The sequence below is a fragment of the Catharus ustulatus genome, chromosome 10, assembly GCF_009819885.2.
Source record: "Catharus ustulatus isolate bCatUst1 chromosome 10, bCatUst1.pri.v2, whole genome shotgun sequence".
In the NCBI taxonomy this organism is placed as follows: Eukaryota; Metazoa; Chordata; class Aves; order Passeriformes; family Turdidae; genus Catharus; species Catharus ustulatus.
Genome location: NC_046230.1, coordinates 14,545,301 through 14,566,484, shown reverse-complemented (window position 1 = coordinate 14,566,484; position 21,184 = coordinate 14,545,301). Strand labels below are relative to the sequence as shown.

At 46.1% G+C, this 21,184-nt stretch overlaps 1 protein-coding gene and 1 long non-coding RNA gene across 3 annotated transcripts in view; both read left to right on the top strand.

The window, feature by feature from the left end:
- LOC117000800 overlaps window positions 1-21,184 on the top strand; it is a 140,244-nt gene that overhangs the window by 54,108 nt on the left and 64,952 nt on the right. The window lies entirely within an intron of this gene.
- On the top strand, window positions 6,911-7,896 carry LOC117000811. The gene is made up of 3 exons (XR_004418856.1): window positions 6,911-6,955; window positions 7,352-7,562; window positions 7,754-7,896. It is a non-coding gene; the product is annotated as an uncharacterized LOC117000811 (long non-coding RNA).

Below are 21,184 nucleotides of genomic sequence, written 5' to 3'. Positions count from 1 at the left end.
ATGGGGCACGTGTCTCTCATTGATTTAATTACCCTGACTATCTTTGCCTGTTCTCAGTCATCATGTCTGGGGGTAAATATAAGTGTTTATCATATCTCTAACCTGTGTTTTACTTTCCCTTTGCAGGCCATGACAGCACTACGAAAAGTCCGTGCCGTTTATCCGCCGCTGATTTCTGGGGTTGGATCAGCCGCTGTTGGTGTTCTGGCCCGTTTGCCTCTTCTGGCTGGTCTTGCTCCTCCAGCCACTATTCCACTTGTCGCTGGTCTTGGTGTTGGTGCTCTTGCCAGTATTGGTATTGCTTCCCACAATATTGTTGATCACTTCACTCATGCCAAATTTCTAAAGGCAAACAAAGATATACTAGAAGAGAGGTGCTGTTAAAAAGAGCTCAAAGAAGGCGAGCAGTCCTTGGTCACTGTCCAGCTTTTGCCACGAGTATAATCAAGACTTACTAACAACTGTTGTGATAATTAATTCAAAGATTTATTAAAATGTAAAAATCCAAACTCATCTTGCCTCAAATCATCTTTTATCTGTTTGAGCAAAGCTTTGTGTGCAAGTACAACGGTTCAGCCTTGCTTCTCTCTGCTATGCCATTAGAAGTAATAAGTCACGAATGTCACCTTTCTAGGTGACCTCCAGCACTAGCCTGGTTTCCACATCTGCTTTTATCTCATTTTCTGTGATGATTTTTTTGGTAGTCCACAAGCACTTGCAAGCAATTTTTCTATTCCATATGTGTTTTATATATAAATGTGAATAATACATAATGAATTTGGCTCTGGAATATGGGGAGAGTCTTTTTGCTTTTGATGAAAATGGGAGCACGCCAAGTTCTGATATCAGAGACATTTTTCAAGCAAAGCTGGATTCCAGAAAAACCAGGCCAAAGGCTGTTTTATTCCCTGATGGAACTGTGTGGCCAGATCTTGGAGAGGGCAGTGAGGGGGGCAGAGGGGACTAGGGTTGGGCACAGGTGCTGGCACTTGTCCTGCACTTCCAGAAGGGCAGCACCCTGCCTGCTTCAGAGGAGGTATTTGGAAAACTCGTGTGTATATTGGCCCTCAGGCTTTGGCAATAAAAGTGTGCGTCCAATGGTACTTCAGAGCAACATCCTGCCACCACCAGCAGCCTCACAGCTGTGATGCAACCCCATGAGGAAGAGCAAGTCCAGCTCACCAACTGGATCCACTGAAGGCCTTGCTAATTCACAGAACTTGTGGGTTAATGTGGCAATTGAATGTTTTTCCACCCTTCTCCCTGCAGAGACCAATGCCCCTTGAAACACTGGGGTCAGGTGATGCACTCCCAGCACACAGTACTAGCAATGACAGCCAAACTTTGCTTTCATGCCAGGTTGAAATGTCTTTGGGTAGTGGGGGACATGGACAATGTTGGTGGCACCAGACTATTGGCTGGGGAAGCTGTCCCCACATGGTGACCCACCAGTGGTCCCTGTTGGCCACCAGCCCTGGGATGAACCTTGCAGATTCACAGCATCTCGCTTTGCTCTCTGCCCTTCGCCCTCTGTGGGTCTGTGCCCCCAAGAGGGGCATGGGCTGGGGCAAGGGAGGGAGCCCAGAGTAAATCCATACACAAATTTCCTTCACTCTTTCTTTTAACACATCAGATTTTTAGGGGGCATCACATACTGGTGATACACAATGGTAATTTCTCCTTAACTACCCTCCTTTACCCTGCTTTAGACACTGACTTCTTTCACAAGGGTTTTGGTTTTTTTTTTCCTCCTCTCTCCCAAAGCCCCATTTTACAGCAATTCCTCTTCCTGGGCCTACACCAGCCAGCTAGACAGCACTCAGACCATTCCAGCTCCCCTTCTTCTTTTGGAAGAGTTGAAGTTATATCATGGGGCTTTTTCTCAACTCTCAGGGTCCCTTCAGGCAATCTACACCCTGACTGTAATCATACAGCTTTTCAGACCTTTGTTAAACTTGAAGCCCTGAAGATCCTTTCTCATCAGGTGAGTAATACCAATAAAGATAAAAAACCTATGGTGAGAATCATGTATTGATAAACAATGGGGATGCAACACTGACCCAAAACACAGAATGGTGCCAACAAATTCCATCAGGCCCTAAATGATCAGGTGTTCACAGCAAAGGCAGCAGCTCCACCTTCCCTGCTCAAAACACAAAACACAAATCCTACTTACAGCTACAGGACTGTGGGTTTAGTGTTGCACATGGTTTCTGTGTTTAGGATCTATGTTTAGGTTCTCTTAGAAGAGTGGAAAACAGTTCAAATTCCATAGACAAATATTTTCGCCCTAAGGTATTGGAGAGCTACTTAATTACCCTTCATCTGCAGCGGTTTGTTTCTTTTGTTTTATTCTTCAGCTACAATGCTAATGCCCAGATTAAGCCACTGTTGCTTTTATATTACTAATTTGCTCAAGAAATGTGAGAATCAAGAACATTTCTACACAAACAGATAATCATCTTCACATACACTTGGTCAAAAGGCATTGTTACTGACTACTCCATGATTGTCTGCAGCATCTGGATTGAAAGCTTTTTAAGTAATGGCAGGCATTACTATGCTCTGGTCATGGTTATGTTTTGCCCTTTTACGTTCTTCCATTGCAAAAAGAAATACAGAATTTCTAGTTTAGTTGGGTGTCTGGACTTTGACAGGTATTACAATCTAATTCATACAACTTGGATCTCCTGAGATAATGATGAAGTTAATTGTCATTGCAAGGCCATTAGAGAGAATGCCTTATCTTGATATAAAAGTTGCAACTGCAAAATTATGGACACCAGTACAGTAATTTCACGAATACAAGCCGCACCAATTTGACTAAGATTTTGCTCCTAAACCGGAAATGCGGCTAATACTCAGGACCGGCTAATACGTGAATAATTTTCTGACATTTACAACCTCAGAAGTGCCAGTCAGAGTGCTGAGCCGAGCTGCTGCAAAGTCGGCATTTTGCGATTGTTACAAATTGCTACTCTGTTGCACCGCGGGTGGAGCCTGGCTCCCTGCAGGCAGAACGGGGGGCGGAGAGAGAGGTGGGAGAGCTCTCTCCTTCCCTCCTCTACCGCAGCCCGGGGGAGAGACGGGGTGGCCCGGTTCCGCCATTGCCGCAGCTCTGGGAGGAGGGAGGGGACCCGGGCCGCCACTGCCGCGGCTCGGGGAGGCGGCGGGGGGCTCCGTCCCTGCCTGCCACCACAGGGCAGCGCCGGGCCGTGGTGACCGAGTCCAGTGGCAGCGGCGGCTGGCCCCCAGTGGCCCTGCCGAGCGGCAGCGCCGGGCTGGGCTACCTGGCCTAGTCGGCAGCCCCTAGCGGGCCGAGCCTGCACAGCCTTAGCTCAGCCAGTAAACCCCGCCCTGCCGCCATTCCGTTAGTATTTGGCAACTTTGTTGCACGTGGGTCCTCGCTGCGAACGACAGAGCGGCTTATATTCAGGTGCGGCTTATTTATGGACAAAAAACGAAATATTTGCCAACATCCAGAGATGCGGCTTATACTCAGTGCGGCTTGTATTCGTGAATTTACTGTACTTTAAGTACACAGGTACACTGGCACCTCTGAGCACTTGTTCAGTGTGGGAGTGCTACTCATCCTACAGATACTGGAGATACAAAAATGTGATGTGCAGCCAACACACCTGTGCTGGCAAAAGCCTCAGCTCTTCACATGGACTTAACCAAGATCAGTGAGAGGCAGCAATAAAATGCTCCTGGGCAGCACTCCAGACAGCAATTCACCTCCTCAAGGAGCCTCTCAAAAGGCTGAATCTTGCCCAGTAATTCAGCCCAGGAACAATGATTTTAGCAGTGAATTTGGGGGCAATGTAACCTGTGCCGGCCTCTAAGCAGCATGTGATCATGGCAAACAGGTCAGTGCACCTCAGAGCTGCCATCCCTTCACCCCTCCACCACCTCTAATCTCATCACACCATCTTCAGGAATTGCAGCTCTCAGTGTTCACCTCTAACCCTTATGTCTTCCTGAAGATTCATAAAACATTTGTCAGGAGTCAGGGATCCCCTTTCCTGGCTGGCAATGCTGTGCCTGAGGCATCCCAGGACACGGTTGTTACTCCTGGCTTCCAGGGAACAGTTTATCAGCTTATCCATGTCTGTAACTAGAAAATGCTGATAGCCAATTCCTCTCTGTCAGCAACTATATTGTAAACCAAAAGCCAGACTGTAAGTTGTGTGATTTCCCGGAACAGCCATCTAACCAAGGTTAGACCTTTTGAACAGCCATCTAACCGAGGTTAGACCTTTCTGATCTTACACTGCTGCTCAGCAGACAGTATCCAAACGGGGGGAGGGAGAAGACTGAAGTAGCATAAAAGTCTGTGATATTTTTTGATTTAAGAAAATCACTGTGAATATGATATTTATTTGGAAGAAAGAAAACCTAATGGTCTGTGAGGTCAGCAGTAATCAGCCTCAGAGTACTGCTAAAATGATGGTTTGATTTCCTCGTACTTCCATATTTTAGCTATTCTACATTCCATCAGTCTTATAACAACTGTCACCACTCACTCTTATGGTTTATGTTAAAACAAGACACAAGCCCCACAGACATCTGAGAGCATAATTTTGGTTACTGTAGCACATAACTAACAGCAAAATGTTTAGATTAAGTTTTTCAGAGACTTACTCACCACTCGGCTTCTCTGAAGTGGTGACAGATTATTCTATTAGTGGGACTAAAATAGCCAATGAAAGTGTTTTCTGCATAAAGGTTGGAAGTGAAATTAATTACTCATCTCACAAATTTCGGTCCCTCATTGAAAATTTAATGCATTCTTCGACACTCACCAGAGCAAAGAGACAGACACTGAATCCGGGTGCCAGTCCTCAGACACTGAAGCTGTATCTGGACTGAGCTACCATCACCTCATGAAGATCAGTCTGCCTCCAGGCACTACCTGTAGTATTTCAAACATGAAGTTTCAGCCTCGGATAGAAATGCAAAGTTCAAATCAAATAAACTTTTCAGAGTTCCACACTGGAGTTGTCTTCAAAACTTCTCTGCAGAGGGCACTGAAAGGTTGGTAACACCAAATCTAACCAGTTTCAATAGCCCTGGAACTTTTCATGAATTTTGTAGGGTTTCAAACATACTTCACTAGAAATACAGGCACATACCTGTTTAGAGTGCCAGTATTCATAGGTGTGTCCCATTTTAAAAACACCTCTGTAGCATCCATAGCCCAGTGAAGTGGACACAGATGACACAACAATATCCTGTATGCAGAAATACATGCAGGGCATTTCTATATGCAAACTCAGCAAGTAACTATCCATGATTGTTTTCCCTCTCATCCAATAGATGTTTGTTTTGTCCTCTGTAGAGGAAGATCAGTCCTGCAGTGTGTCCTTATTTACACAGGAAAAAGAAAATATCTTGTGTATATGGCAGAGGAGAAAAGGAAATTAGGAGGTGAAAAATAGCACTTAAAAATAGCAATTTTATAACTATTTTTCCCCTTTCTAAAATACACTTGTGCTATACTCTGCTGATGAGTAGGTTTAGTAGGTGCATCAAAAGCTGTGCAAGCATGCAAAGCAAAACAGAAAATTAATTCAATCCTTTTTTAAATGGCAGTTTTACAATGCTTTAAATAACCAAGCCAAGGCTTCTTCTTATTTTGTACTGCCCATTATTATTACATCTGAATAAAGCTCTTAGTTTCAATAGAGAAAAGCAAGTTATAATCAAATGAAGCTGAAACTAATTTTTGGATTCCTGGAAATTGAATCAAAGCTTCTTTCATAGCTAATTAAGTGGTTATGCAGCAACCCATGAGCTTTTACCTTCCTGTACTCAGAGCATTCTGTCTCCACACACTGCTAAAGAAGCTCTGCATGAAGGCAGCATATGGACCTTCCGCATCTCTACTTCATCCTCTAAGAGAAGAATACTGAAATTACCTCCTTTGGAGAATGTCTTGCTGTTCATCTAAGCTGTAATATTTCAAGGAATGTGGCAGTCAGCATTTGCACCGTGCTTCTCTTTGCAGTCAGGGTGATGTTGCTCATTGTGGGGCTGCCTTTCCATGGAGCCCGGTGGGAGCATTGACAGGATTTGGTGGAACACGGCCTGAAGTGCAATCTGAGAATGTGAGGAGGAGCAGCAGAATCCATCACTTGCTGTATTCAACACTCCTGAGCCTTTCTAGGAAACGTAGGCATGGCCTCAGACCCGCACGAGTTACCATGGAGTAAAGTCAAGGCTGTTCTTCTCCCAACAGCTGAGAGAACAATCCTTGCCTGTGCTGTGGGGCACAACCAGCACAAGCACAGTGTGTCCCTAAATGGAAGGGCTTTTTAGGCATTTCAGCCATCTGGATTTGGAGCACATGAGAGGATGAAAATCTTGGTTGATTCAGTGCAAGTTAGTGAAGCCCCAGCATTGTAAATCCTGGAGCCCAGTGTCAGAATCTCACCTGGTCCTCTTCACTGCATTTGCAGTTGATCTTAACATCAATCTAATCCATGCTTTTTGCTGCAAAGTCTTTTGCATTTACACAAAGCCACTTCAACTGTCTCAGCAGCATCACCTGCCATTTGTGGTGCTGACTGACTGGTCCTCAAGGCAGGATTTACTCAGCACACAGAGGTCGTTGTTCTGATAGATAATGCTCTGTGGATTGAAAATGCACAGGGTCAGTTGCCCATCACTGCACAGGAGGGCCTCTCTGGAAAAGAGTCTCCATGCAATGAGGCAGTGGCCTGGTTTTGTCGGGTACAAGAAGAGATTTTCCAGTCCAAGCATGATTTTTGGCACCACACATTGTAGTACGGCCTTCCCAGTAGCTGGGGGTCATCCAATGACTGACAGGAGAGCTCCGGGGCAGTGCTGGCAGTGGGCCCAGCAGGAATTACGCAACTTCCTCTGGTATGGTATTTATAGTGAGACCCCAGCCCGGGACTTCACCCACGGCAGCAGCGGGGCAGGCGCTGGGGTGAGCGGATCTCGGGCGATGCGAGCGGGCGTTTCCCAGCAGGATGCAGCCCCTGCTCGCTGCCGGCGGCGGGCGCGGCTGTGCCGGGCACGGGTCGGAGGTGCCCCAGGGGCTGGGCACGGGCTGGGCACCGCGGGCACCCCCGGGCAGCCGCCTTTGGGCAGCGGAGCGGGCCCGGCGCCGGCGGCAGCGGAGCCCCGAAGGGAGCGCGGCCGGGAGGGGAGCGCGGGCACCGCGGGCGGCCGGGGGCAGGCGCGGCCGGCGGCAGCAGCTGCACACACAGCCGGGCCGGGCTCGGCCTCGGCCGGATGCGCTGGGTGCCAGCGGGGCCGCCGCTCCCGCAGCCGCTGCCCTCGGGGCCGCCACTGACACCCTCCGTGCCTGCGCTCCCGGCAGCTGCCCCTGCACAGCCCTCGCCTCCCCGCTGCGCTCTGCCCTGCGCTCAGCCGGCCCAGCTACAGCTGCACGTCCTCACTGCACACTCCTGAGATGGGACAGGAGAACAGCAAACCCCAGCCTGGGGACCTGATCGAGATCGATCAGCCATTTCATCAGCACTGGGCCCTCTACTTGGGGGTTGGAGTTGTCATAAACTTGACACCTGTAGGTAAGTGTATTTCTGACCGGCGAGTTGCAGAGGTCTTCTCGCAGTGCTTTTGGTAACCGTTTCTCCCTCCATGGGAGATGGACCCTTTGTGTGTAAAAGCCCTTTCCAGGAGCAGAGGAAACCCCTCTAAGGTCTTGGAGGGACCAGAGAGGATCTGTCTTCCTGCCTTGTCTTCTCCCTTCCATATACAGATAAACCAAAGATAATGCTGGGAACCTACAACCTGCCGGTTTTTACCAGTACAGTGAAGAGGCAGCTCCTGAAAGAGGTGGTGGGAAATCATAAATGGCATGTCAACAACAAGTCTGATGAGTACCAAACTCCTCTACCAGTGAAGCAGATCATCCAGCGTGCTGCAGCTTATGTGGGCAAGGAAGGTGACATATTGTTTGTTTGGTAGAAGTTCTGAGTAATTTGTGACAGAGCTCCGCTATGGAGAAGCAGTCTCTGAGCAGGTGAGTGGCACAGGGTGAGCCCTGGGTGCCTCCCAGAGCAGCTCCTGGCTGCTGCCTGTGAGCCCAGCACTGGGACACAGCCTGCAGCCTGCATGGGCACAGCCCAGTGGCCAGGCGTGGGCTCAAAGCAGCGCTGCCTCTGGCCTCCCCAGAGCCCCTGGAGCTGGAGGGTCACTCTGCTCTGTGTGCAACCTGACAGTGCCCTCTCACTGAGTGACACCTCCTAGGGCTACAAATCTGGGTCTTACCCTTCTGCTCATGGGACCCATGGCTCTTGTTGATTTAATTCTCCTGATTATTGCTGCTTATTCTCCATTCCCATACCTGGGGGTAAATAAAAGTGCTCTACGTGTTTCCAGCCTGAGTTTTATTTCCCTTTATCTGCTAGATAGCAATTGTTCGCATGCTGGCAGTAGGATCTGTGGTGTTGCCTTCACTGTGTCAGTTGGCTTATGGGGTGAAATCCAGAGAGAAAGAGAGCACTGATGGGCCATCAGGAAAAACTCAGAGAAAGGCAGGGATTCCCTGGCTGCATTGTCTGCCCTGCTTTTGCCACCCTTATCGAAAGAATTAGATGAAAGCCTTAATAAAACAGAAAAACCCAAACTCATCATGCCTAGAATCTTCTATATGTGATTGTAAGCATAACATTCTGGCCTTGCTTCTCCCTTGCCATCCCGATTAAGATATACCAAGTCAAGCATAAAATCAATTCAAGGTGATCCCTGGAAGCACTGAACTGTTTCGTCACATCTGCTTTTACTTTTTGTCTGTGATGATTTTAGTGGTAGTCTGCAAGCACTTGAAAACTAATTTTCCTTTGCTTACTCTGCCGCGTACTCTCCAGTGCTTTACTGAGGACTGGTGTGAGCTTTCTACCTCATCCTGGTTTTAACAGCTACATTCTTCTAGATTTTTTCTATAGAAAAATTTGTTTTAACCTAAACTTTCTCAGAAAGTAAACTTAGTTTATTGCTGAGCATTTAACTGTGTTTTCCAGCAGAGGGCTTTTCTAGATGGTGAACCGCACATTCTTGATACGAGAAATTTCAAGGAATACCCCATGCCTGGGGACCTGATCGAGATCGACCGGCCACATTACCAGCACTGGGCCCTCTACGTGGGAGATGGATATGTCATCCATGTGACACCTATAGGTAAGGCTGGTGTACCCTGGCAGGATGCAGAGGGGTGTTGAGGTGCTCCAGGAGCACACTCTCCCCCCAGGTGCTGCTCCACTTGGACACTGTGTGTGTAGATGAGGTTTCTAGGAGCAATCCAGAAGCCATCTGAAGTTTTGGATGGGCCACAGAAGATTTGCCTGCCTGCCTTATCTCCTCCCTGACTTCCCCAGGTGAAAATTCTCCACCTTCGTCAGCCGGCAGCATGACATTACTCTTTAAAAAGGCAAAGGTAGAGAAAGACCTCTTGGACAAGGCTGCTGGAAAGGATAACTGGCGTGTCAACAACAAGTATGACAATGTCCTCATTCCTTTCCCTGTGGAGGAGATCATCTGGCGTGCTGAATGCCAGGTTGGCAGGATTGTGCCCTATTTTTTGTTGTACAAGAACTGTGAGCATTTTGTGACCAAGCTCCGCTATGGAGAAGCAGTGTCTGAGCAGGTTGAGTGGCACAGGGTGAGCCCCGGGTGCCTCCCAGAGCAGCTCCTGGCTGCTGCCTGTGAGCCCAGCACTGGGACACAGCCTGCAGCCTGCATGGGCACAGCCCAGTGCCAGGCGTGGGCTCCAAAGCAGCGCTGCCTCTGGCCTCCCCAGAGCCCCTGGAGCTGGAGGGTCACTCTGCTCTGTGTGCAGCCTGACAGTGCCCTCTCACTGAGTGCCACCTCCTAAGGCTACAAACCTGGGTCTTACCCCTTCTGCTCACGGGGGTCTTACCCCTTCTGCTCATGGGGCACATGGCTCTCATTGATTTAATTGTTATATATAAAAACCGAATCAAGCTGAATTAAATAGTGAAACAGCAAATTTTATTTTTGTGACCGAAAATATGGTCTTGGGAAGCCACAAACGAAATAGGATGGCACCGAGCCCAGGAATCAGTGCCGGGTGATCACACACGCTGATCTGACCTCTATCGCATCAGATCCCCCTGTCATCACGCTGCCATCTGGGGAGCCCAGCTTTTATATAGTTTTTCTGACCTGAGGCAAGAGTTTCCTTTGTTTCCTGCTGCAGATTCTCATATTTAGATTAAATCCTTTTTCTGGTGCTGCCCTGGACAAAGGTCCTTCCTGCGCATCGATGAATTCTGATGAGGGCTGTGTCTGCTCCATATTGATGTGTAATTTTCCTTGAGAGTGCTGTTTCTCCCGTATGGAACCAGTGGAGGTGAAAGGCTGTCTGATATGTGGTACTTGACAAGTTCTTTATTGATGATCTTTTCCTGTCTTTTTCAGGATCATTGAGCTAGATTTGTTGATATGCTAGTTAAGGCCTTTGTTTATGGCTCGCGGGTGGCAGTGTCTGAAAGGTTTTCTCACTTATTTCTTTATTTTATACAACCATCTTATATATAAACACGAATTATAACAACATATATCACAATCACCCCCTTCTATATAAACAAATTAATTCGTGTTCCCTTCTTAATTTTCTTCAGATTTATCTCTTCTATCCCGTTCTCTATTGACTCTTCTCGATAATCTATGTAAGGGAGTTTATTTTTCCCCATTTGCTCTTCAAAGTTTGCAAGTGCTTTTACTGCATTGGTATCCACCTCCCCTTCTCCCAGTTTCAGTAATTTGGATGCTTTTCCATTTACTCTCCCAGTATATCCTCTCAGGAGCTTTCCAGGTAATTTCTGTGTTTTCTGGTTTGGTCCAATAAGTACTTAACTCCCCTAATGACTGGTAAGGGCTAGCTCCAGAGCCTTTGTTCCAACAAAGCCCAATTTTGTCACTCCATTTACAATTATTCTCTCTTTTTAGGCTCCAGTACCCAGCAGGGGGTTCCGGTTTCCAAGTTTTGCTTTTGTTGTTTGAGTTTACTGCTAGGGTGGAGATGCACGGGATGTATCCCACCACCTCTGTATATTTCTTGCCCTCCCAACTGATATGAATTGTTTCAATCGCTCTTTTATCTAAGACCCAACCTTTGCATTTTTGGAGTGACTTTGAGAGTCGTGTTTTGTCCCACCTTAGGAGCTGCTCTGGAGTTAAACTCTCACCTTTCCAGGGCCATTTTTCTGCTGACTTGAGTCTTCCACAAACTAGCAGTTGGAAAATCTTAATTCAGTTGCAATTTCTTGCATCAAATCGAGAAACAAATTTTTGTCCGATCTTGGCAAACCAAAATTGTCGTACTGTTTTTCTAGTAAATCATATTGCTCACTTAAGGTTCTCAACCTTTCCTGTTCTAGTCTCCTCTTTCCCATTTCTGACTCTTGTCTTTTTGTTTCTAAGGCAATTTGTTCTATCTTGCTTTCAGGATCCATGCCTTCCTTGTTTCTGGAGAAACAAAAAGTGTTATTGAATTGAGCACAAACCCGTTTGTCATTTTCTTCAAGTAGGTCGATGATGATTGGTTTACTGTCTGAGATCAATCCATTCTCAAACTTAAGATTTTTGCCCACCCAATACGTTTTCCCTTCCATGACACACATATCTAATTGGGTATAGTCATAGCATAACTCATTCATCTGAAAATAAGCTACATATACCGACTTTTGTTTTCCCCCTACCCACACCGAGCGATTGCATTGCCCACAAGTGGGAAGAGGTGTTTGATTGGCATTTCTCTCCTGGATATTGTGAGCAAATATCTCTGACTGCCCTTTCCCATGTCTTGCCTTGAGACCATAGCATATCATTTTCTTTCCCCATTTACACCTCACATACTGAGTGCCGTTAAATGTTCTGTACTCCTGCTTTTCTTTACGGGTGCAGTTGGCCAGGACAGAGTGAGTCGGGGTGCTAATTAGTGGACATCCCCCACACTCATTGTTACGGCTTTGTGCCTCGGGGTTTGCAGAGTTCCTTGGGTATGCGTTAATCGGTGGGAACATGACTAGACTCAGGCTCACCAGGATTCCCCACTACGCCCGCTAGTTTGCTGCTAGCGGTGAGGCAAACCATCTTCTTGGCAGCAGAGGTATTCTTCAGGGGACCAATGCAAAGTCCGAGCTGCATATCGTCTCTTAAAGACATCCCACCTCAATAATTTTATCGTGTCCATCCAACAAGGTACTTTATTTGTTCTCCAACACTCTACTCTTAAAATATCAGCCCTGCAATTTAGTTTCCCACTAATCCTGTGTTGATATAAGAGAAACCACTCTAGAGAATCTACTTCAACAATATTCAATTCAGTGGCGAGTGCTAGAATTCGATCAGAGACAGTTCTTTTTCAAAACACTTAGTACAGAGCCCTCCAGTTTGGACCCCCCGTACACAATGTGTAACCCAAACCCCACAACAGATTTGGTACTTGAAACGAACAAAAGGAAAACACCTGCATCCAGAAGCTATTCACCTTATCTGGTCTAGGCTGATCATCGGCTTGTTGGGGCAATTTTATCTTGAGGTCTCCAGGGGAGGAAGCCACTTTGCACTTGGGTGTTTCTGGTTTTCACTCTGGAGTCATGTGTCCAGCCTTTTTCTGCTGTCCGGACTGCTGTGTCTGTGGTTAAAAGGACAAAAAAGCACCTTCCCAGTGAGGAGAGAGAGAAACCTCTTTCCAGGTTTTAATGAGGACCCGATCTCCTGGCTGTATTTTGTGTATGGCGAACCCCAAAGGAGCATTTTGTGTGACAATTCCCTGTTTTTGCAATTCCTGTAAATTTGTATTTATTGTTATCAAGTAGGGTTGTATTTGTCTATCTTTTAATTTTGGATGTCCCACTGGCATCCCATGGTCATAAGGCATCTCATATAAACTTTAAAAGGAGATAGCCCTGTCTCAGAGTGAGGCATCGTCCTAATATTTGATAATGCTAAGGGGAGGAATTTTGGCCAGGACATTTTTGTTTCTATCTTTAATTTTGATAGTTGAGCCTTTAAGGTCTGATTCATTCTCTCAGCTTGTCCAGAACTCTGGGAATGCCATGGTGTATGATATTCCCACCAAATTCCTAGGGCTTCAGCCAGTTGTTTAATAACCTTTGAGGTGAAATGTGTTCCTTGGTCTGAGTCTATATAGTTGATTATACCATACCGGGGGATGATTTCCTCCAGAAGGAATTTAGATACTGTCTGGGCTGTAGCCCTCGAGCTTGGGCAAACTTCTACCCAATAAGTTAGTTTGTCTACTAGTACCAGCAAGAATTTATACCTCCCAACCTTTGGTAACTCAGTGAAATCCACTTGGATTCTTTCAAACAGACGATAGGCTATAGGGCAACTACCCCAAATTACCTGTCATGTCCTGGCTTTGTGAACCTTTTAGCATATCAGGCACCCCTGGACTTCCTGTTTAACTAATTCATAAATCCCCTTACACCAAAGGATCTCAGAAATTGTTCTGCCAGAGCCTGTGATCCCCAATGTGTTTGCAAATGTAGTCTTTTTAGAATTTTTCTGGTATAATCCTTAGATGTTAATTCCTTCCCATCTGGTAATTTCCATTTACCTTCTTCTAATGTACTCCTATCTTTTGTATTCTTTAATCTCTTTTTGGGAGGGACAAGGGGGATGTCCCTGAGTTCCACTTTCTCCGAGTTCTGGGGTACTTACTGTTAGTAGTGCTGCACTTTTTGCTTTCTTATCTGCTAAACTGTTTCCTCTAATCCGAAATTGTATTCCTGTTTGATGTCTCTTCACATGCACGACCGAGATTGCTTTTGGCTCTTGGACAGCCTCTAGGATTTGCTTTATTATTTCTCCATGGAGCAGTCCCTGTCCTGGAGTATTTATTAGTCTCTTTCTTTCCAAATTTTCCTAAAAGTATGAACCACCCCAAAGGCATATTTTGAGTCTGTAAATATTGTTCTTCTCTTTCCTTTTAATCTTTTTTAATGTTTGTAAAACTGTATAAAATTCACATGCTTGAACTGACCAACTCACATTGAGGGACTCTGATTTAAATATTTCCCATGTTTTCCCATCTATGTTCTCATATCCCAATTTTCTCTTCATGAAACTTCTCCTCCACCTCTACACAGCCACTCTCTGCTCCCACAGGGACACTCTACTGCAGCCAGAATGATCCAAAGGACACTACATCCTCTTCCAGGACCAAACATCCCATTTCTGACCTCTGTCCCCCAGATTCTTTCCTGGACCATTTTTTCTTACCCTACCAAAATGTACATCTCTTCTCAACTTAAACAGGCTAAAGAAAAGGAAAAACCAAAGCACAGGTTTTTGAGAAAGGAAAATCCACACACCAACAGCTCCTACAAAACCTTTAGCTCTACAACCTGCTTTGCACTTGCCACACATCACATCCAGACAGTTCTGGATTTAAGATAAATTCCTTCAGGATGGTGGGAAGAAGGTAGACGCAGAGCAGGATGCTCTTTTCTACACCCTTTTCACACATACCAAAAACAACTGCAACTTCATTGGTTTAGGGTTAGCTACACATGTGAAACACTCCTAAGACCATCCTAATTCAGCTTTTGCCAATGAATAGGGTTAATTCAACTAAACCATATTAGAAATCCAAATGTCTCACTGGCCCTGACAGTCCTGGGGAGTACAGGGAGACTAGTGCCACTACCAGCATTGCACACACAGCTCCAGAGGGCTGGGAAGAGCTGCTGGAGCTGGGACCCTGCACTCACACAGCACCTGGGAAGGAGGTTTCATCTCTACAGTGGAGCAGTACTATTGGTTTTCACTTTAAATGCCAGGACATTTCCCAGCACTATCCGTGAGGAAGCCCCTCTCCTCAAAAGGTGCTGAATTTCTCTGAGAGGAGCAAAATATAACAGTAACACCCTTTTCAGCTGCTCTGTTCACAACTTAAATCACTTCAGCGCTGTCCCTGCACATCTTCTAGCAACAGCTAAAGCACCAGCACACATTCCCTGGGAAGGGCCAGACCTGCCCCTTTTCCCCCAGGCATTTCGCTCTAGCGTGCCGGGGAGTGGAATTGATTTACAGATAATAGCACACATGAGGAGTGTAAATTCCGCAGCATCTCCACAGATTGCCCTGACTGCTCTTTCAAGCACTCAAAATCTCAACTTGGAATAAAGGAAGGGGGCTGTCCAAGCCCTGAATCCTTCTTCCTTAAGGCTTAAACAAGCAGTAACTGCTGCTAAAAAGAAGGAAGCAAAATCCAAAGCAGTCCATGCTGGCACGTGGAAGCTTTAATTCACAAACCATTTTTCTCTTCCTCTTTTCTTTTAGCTTTTTACTATACTCTTCAATGTATTGTTAAATACCTTCCCAGTAAATTACAAACACAATCTGAAACTCATGCTTTTTAAACTCATTTCACACATTCAGCAAACCTTCACAACCTTTTCTGTATTACTTTTATTTTCTAGCAGAATTCACAAGAAAACAGAAGCTTAATTTTTCTGCATACAATTCGCATTTCTCAGATATTTCTCTACCCTTGTTCTCCCCTTCTCTATCAGACACTGTATCCGAGGGCCAGTCCCTGTCCTGTTGCAGTTTAAACGCCGCTCCTCCCCCACCGGTGCTCTCAGCGGCAGGGCCCCAGCAGCAGCACAGGCAGCCAGCCGAGCATCCCGCAGTCTCGCAGGGACCAGCGGTCACTGCCGCTCCTGCTCCAACGCTGAGTCCCCGCGACCCTTCAGCCTCCCCCAGCCCCCACAGGCCACGCTCCCAGACCCGCACCTCTGCGCTCGGTCTGGCTGTTCATTCCCTCACTCATATCTTTGCACACTCTCCTTTCCACCAACCCTGCCGTAACACAGACACCACTCGCCCCCGCTGCCGCCGTCGATACATCCTCCCGATCACCTTTACTGCCCGCCCCTCCCACTCTGGAAATAGAGGACACAGGGGACCCGCAGTTGCCCCCGCCTCCCTCCCGTCCTCTTCTCTATGCAATAATGGATTAATTTTTCTTTAGACTTATTTCTCTTGTTGGGACTCCCCTCCCAGTGTTCTATCATCCAAACCAGCGGGCTGTCCCTTGTTATTTCGGGCAACTTACCCCTTTTTTCTTTTTCGACTTCTCCAGGGTTTTTCCTGGGGTTTGCTCTTTTTCTGCCCTATTTCTTTTAAAAATAAAAAATCCCAAGCTACCTTAGTATACCTTCTTACTGTGTTTCACGCCAGGACCTTCTGAATCTGAGTATTGAACTGCAGTTTAAACTTTATTTATTTAAATTTTTCCAATCTACTCACCTCACACAGAGAACCATTCCATGGAGCTTTTCGAAAGGAGACGAGCTCTCTTTTCCTAGGCTTGAACTAGCCCCTGGACCAAGATGTCTACCAGTTTCCAAATCCTAGGAAACCTACCTCCCTCCCGATCCCCCCATGACTGACCCCCAAAACATCCTTAGTTTTAGGCTTGACACGCGAGAAAGAGTTCTTACACATAACATTCTCTTCCCTCTCAACCGACCACGTCCCTCGCGGGATGGTGGAACTGCGATTTCAGGGTCTGGACTCGCTCCGTGATCAGATGACGTCCCACCCACGCGCTCAGTCACACCTCACTCAACCACGCAATACTTACGGCTCCTTTTCCTGCGTGGATTCTTCGTGCACGTCGAGTTTTATGAGTGAAACAAAGATGCCGCGGTTATCTGAGAGCTCTGAGCCCGTCTTCCCCCTTTTCAATTGTGGTTTCTGGTTTTAGTTCGGGTTCCTGACTAGTTCTGGGGAGTTCCCCGATCCCGCCAGGTCGCTGAAGTCAGCGAGGCACCTCCTGGATGGAAAGTGGGTCCCACCCGAACCCCAAATCAGGATCACGTCGGGGTCACCAGATTGTTATAGATAAAACCGAATCAAAGCTGAATTAAATAGTAAAACAGCAAATTTTATTTTTGCGACCGAAATATGGTCTTGGGAAGCCACAAACGAAACAGGACGGCACCGAGCCCGGGAATCAGTGCTGGATGATCACACACGCTGATCTGACCTCTATCGCATCAGATCCCCCTGTGTTCACACTGCCATCTCGGGCAGTCCAGGTTTTATACAGTTTTTCTGGCCTGAGGCAAGAGTTTCCTTTGTTTCTGTTGCGGATTCTCATATTTAGATTAAATCCTTTTCCTGGTGCTACCCTGGACAAAGGTTCTTCCTGCGCATCAATGAATTCTGATGAGGCTGTGTCTGCTCCATATTGATGTGTAATTTTCCTTGGGAGTGCTGTTTCTCGATTACGGGAACCGATGGAGGTGATCGGCTGTCTGATATGTGGTGCTTGACAAGTTCTTATCGTTGAGCTAGGTTTGCTGATATGCTAATTAAGGCCTTTGTTTATGGCTCTGGATGCGGGTGGCAGTGTCTGAAGGTTTTCTTACTTATTTCTTTATTTTATACAACCTCCGTATATTATAAATACGAATTATAACAACATATATCACACTCATTATCTCTGTCTGTTTCAGTTATAATTTCGGGGGCTAAATATAATTATTTATCATATCTCTAACCTGTGTTTTATTTTCCTTTTACAGGCCATGACAGCACTTGAAAAGATCCGTACCACTGTTGATTCAGTGATGACTGGGGCGGGAACTCTTGGGCTTTCTATTCTCGCAGGTCTTACTTTTCCTGTTGCCGCTCTTCCTGTTGCAGCTTCTAATGGTATTATTTTTCTTTACACTATATATATAAGAAATCTATATGATACCTTAATTTCTGACAAATTCATGGAGGCAAAGATTTATACACTAGAACAGACGTACTGTTAGAAAGAGCTCAAGGAAAGCAAGGAGTCCTTGGTCACTGTCCAGCCTTTTCCACAAGTGTTATAAATATTACTAGCAACTGTTGTGATAATTCATTTAAAGGCTTATTAAAATGTAAATATCCAAACTCATCTTGCCTCAAATCATGTTTTATCTGTTTGAACATAGCTTTGTGTGCAAGTACAACAGTTCAGCCTTTCTTCTCTCTACCATCCCATTAGAAGTAATAAGTCAAGAATGTCACCTTTCTAGGTGATCCCAGCAGCACTAGCCTGGTTTTCCACATCAGCTTTTATTTTCATTGTCTGTGGTGATTTTTGTGGTGGTCCACAAGTAGTTGTCAGCAAATTTTCTACTCCTGCTTCTACCTCACCCCACTTCCCCTTCAGTGCTTTTCTGAAGACTGGTGCAGTCTATTCACATCCTGGTTTCATCAGCTGCATCCTATGACCTCATTAAGAGAGTCATTGCTTGTAAACTTCACCTTTATGAAAGGTAGAATGAAAGTATTGCTGAGGACTTGAGTAGGTGGATAACTTCTGGTAGCCAAGTCTGCAAAAGGGCAGGCAAGGCCAGTGCAGTGTCTTGGAGCTACTGCCTGTGGTGTGTAAATTGAGCAGCTCCTGTGAGAGGGTGTGAGGTGGAAAGAAGGGAGCTGAGCATTATTAAACCTTGCCGACAGGATGGACCAACAGCTGCCAGGATCCTCCTGGCAACTTCCTGACTGCCAAAGAAGGGGATGGGGCAGAGCTAAATGGCTGCGAATACCAAGGGAATTGCTCTTTACTTTCTGCTAGGGGTGGTTGCCAAACAGGATCAAACACACAGAAGCATGTGCAAGATTTCACAACTGACACATCCTGTGTCATATCTCAGCCTGGCTGCTTGCAACTTCTTTCTGGTCTTACCTGTCTTCTGTAGTGGATCACTGCTCTGTGAAATGGGCTTGGGACCTGCCTCTTTAACAAAACTCCTAAAAAAGTCAAGTCTGCTAAGATTAAGTCAAATCCTACCTTTAAATCCATGAGCAAGAAGCTGCAATTGCAAGAGAGCTCTCAATCAACTGGGGGCGAGGCAGGCTAAATCATCTCTGGAGGACTCAAACAGAAAAAGAGAGGGAGGTTTTTAAAGGTAATACTATCATTACAAGTTTTTCTCACTCCCTTCTCTAAGAATGGAAGTCTGGCAAGGTAAGACTGCAAGTCTCAGAGGAATTCTTTTGGATGTGTTGTTGTGGATTTAGTGTTAGCCAATTGGCAGTGCACTCACTGGAATTATTTACCCATTTCCTGCTGTGAGATGGGATTAGGAGGAAGGAAAAACAGGCTCAAACTTTAAAGGGTACAAAGAAAAACTTCATTACTAGAAACTCTAAGAAGAAAAATAAAACTTTCAGAACATTTCTCCTCCCTCAACAACTTCTTTTCTTTCACAATGACAATGTACAGAAATGAACCAGTCAATTTACCATCTCTAAAAAGTTCTTTCACAAATTCACTTGGTAGAGCAGACTTCTCTTCAGTCTATGGAGATTTTTTTCTCCACAAGAAAACAGTTTTTTCATGGCCTCTCATGGCAGATGGGATGGCAAACCCACTGTGTCCTGGCAGCACAATTGCATCAACTCAGGAAGGGAAGCACTAACCAAGGGAGTTCTACTAAAGTGGAGGCAGCCTCAACCTCCCATAACCAAGCTGCCAGGTATAACAGAAGGGAAGATGATCTGTCAGACCCCCTTATAAAAACATCTAGTATGTATGTCAAAGAAAAAAAATGTTAAGCAGGGCTAGAGGGTCCCTGCCTCTAGCCAGGAAGAGGCATGGAATACCAGGTCTTTTAGACAGTGCAGATCTGATGGCCTGGCACATCAGAGCCACAAAAATGTGAGGCATTAGTTAATTCTGGTGCACAAGTGTACAATGGGGACGTGTGGGGGCAGAACCTGTTTCTATTGCTGGGTTGGTGGGGGGATCACAGGAACTGACTCTGCTGAGGGGAGTGGCAGAAACATCCAGTTGTGAATGGCCCAGAGGCTCTGTGAATTCTAGGCATAGACTTTCTCAGGAATGGTTACTGCAAAGACCTAAAGGGACTCAGGTGGGCTTTTGGAATAGCTGCTGTAGAGGCAGAGGGCATAAGCAATTGAACACTTTGCCTGGACTATCAGAAAACCCATTTGCAGTGGGACACATGAAAGTGAAAGAGCAACAGGTGCCAGTTGCCACCTTGACAGTGCACTGCCAGCAGTATCAACAACTGAAGATGCTGCAATCCCCATCCACAAGATGATTTGTGATCTGGAGAGCCAAGAGGGATCAGCAAGGCCCACTCGTCCTCCAACAGCCCCATTTAGCCTGTGCTCAAGTCTAACAGAAAATAAAAATTAACTGTACACTATGATAGCTTAAATAAAGTGACTCCACTGCTGAGTGCTGCCATGCCAGACATGCTGGAACTCCAGTAGGAGCTGGAGTCCAAGGCAGCAAAGTGGTACATCACACTGACATCGCTAACACGTTTTTCTCCATTCTCCTAGCAGCAGAATGCAAGCCTCAGTTTGCTTTCACCTGCTGCATGCAGCAGACCTAAAACTGACTGCCCCAAGAACAGAAACACAGCCCCATCATCTCCTATAGACTGATCCAGGCTCTACCTAGTGGGTAATGCAAAAATAGAGAAACCCAATGCATATCTCAAACAAAACTTTATTTCCAGATGAACTACCCATGGCCACTATATCTGTATCTGTATATTCATGTATATATGTATATAATTAAGGTCGTGCATGTATGTATTCAATTTAAAAGTTTAAATATTGACATAGCATATTAGTATGAGAAAAATTCGAGGTGGATAATATTGAGTGTTGAGGTGTTTCGTTTTCTGTTTTTTTTTTCTTTCCTTGTTACTTGTAGAACTTTCCCCCCCTTAGATTGCAAAAAAAACACGATGACTAATTGCTTGAGGCATCCGGGAGGGGGGAGAGGCAAATCCCTCTCGTTTTTTAGAGGGTTCTCTCAGAGGGACAGTCACACCAAACAGAGGATAAAGTCGTAGCAGATCTTTTTTTACATCTGTCACTCTCTGACATCAGAAAAAGCCGTCCAGGCTATCGCTTACTGCGGGGAGAATTCCCCGGCACCTGGGGCACCTAGAACCATCCACTCGTGTGCCCGTAAATCCTGAACTCCGCCTCTCCCTGCCCTGCTCAGAGCCGGGCCGGGGCTGGCCCAAACACCGCTCTTTTGTTTCGGGATTGCTCCGCGTTTCTCCGCACAGCAGCCCGCACCCTGCTGCCTTCCCGGGACGCTCTGCAGCTACGGCCCGTCCAGCACCCCCCATTTCTCGCTCATTCCTGCCCACTG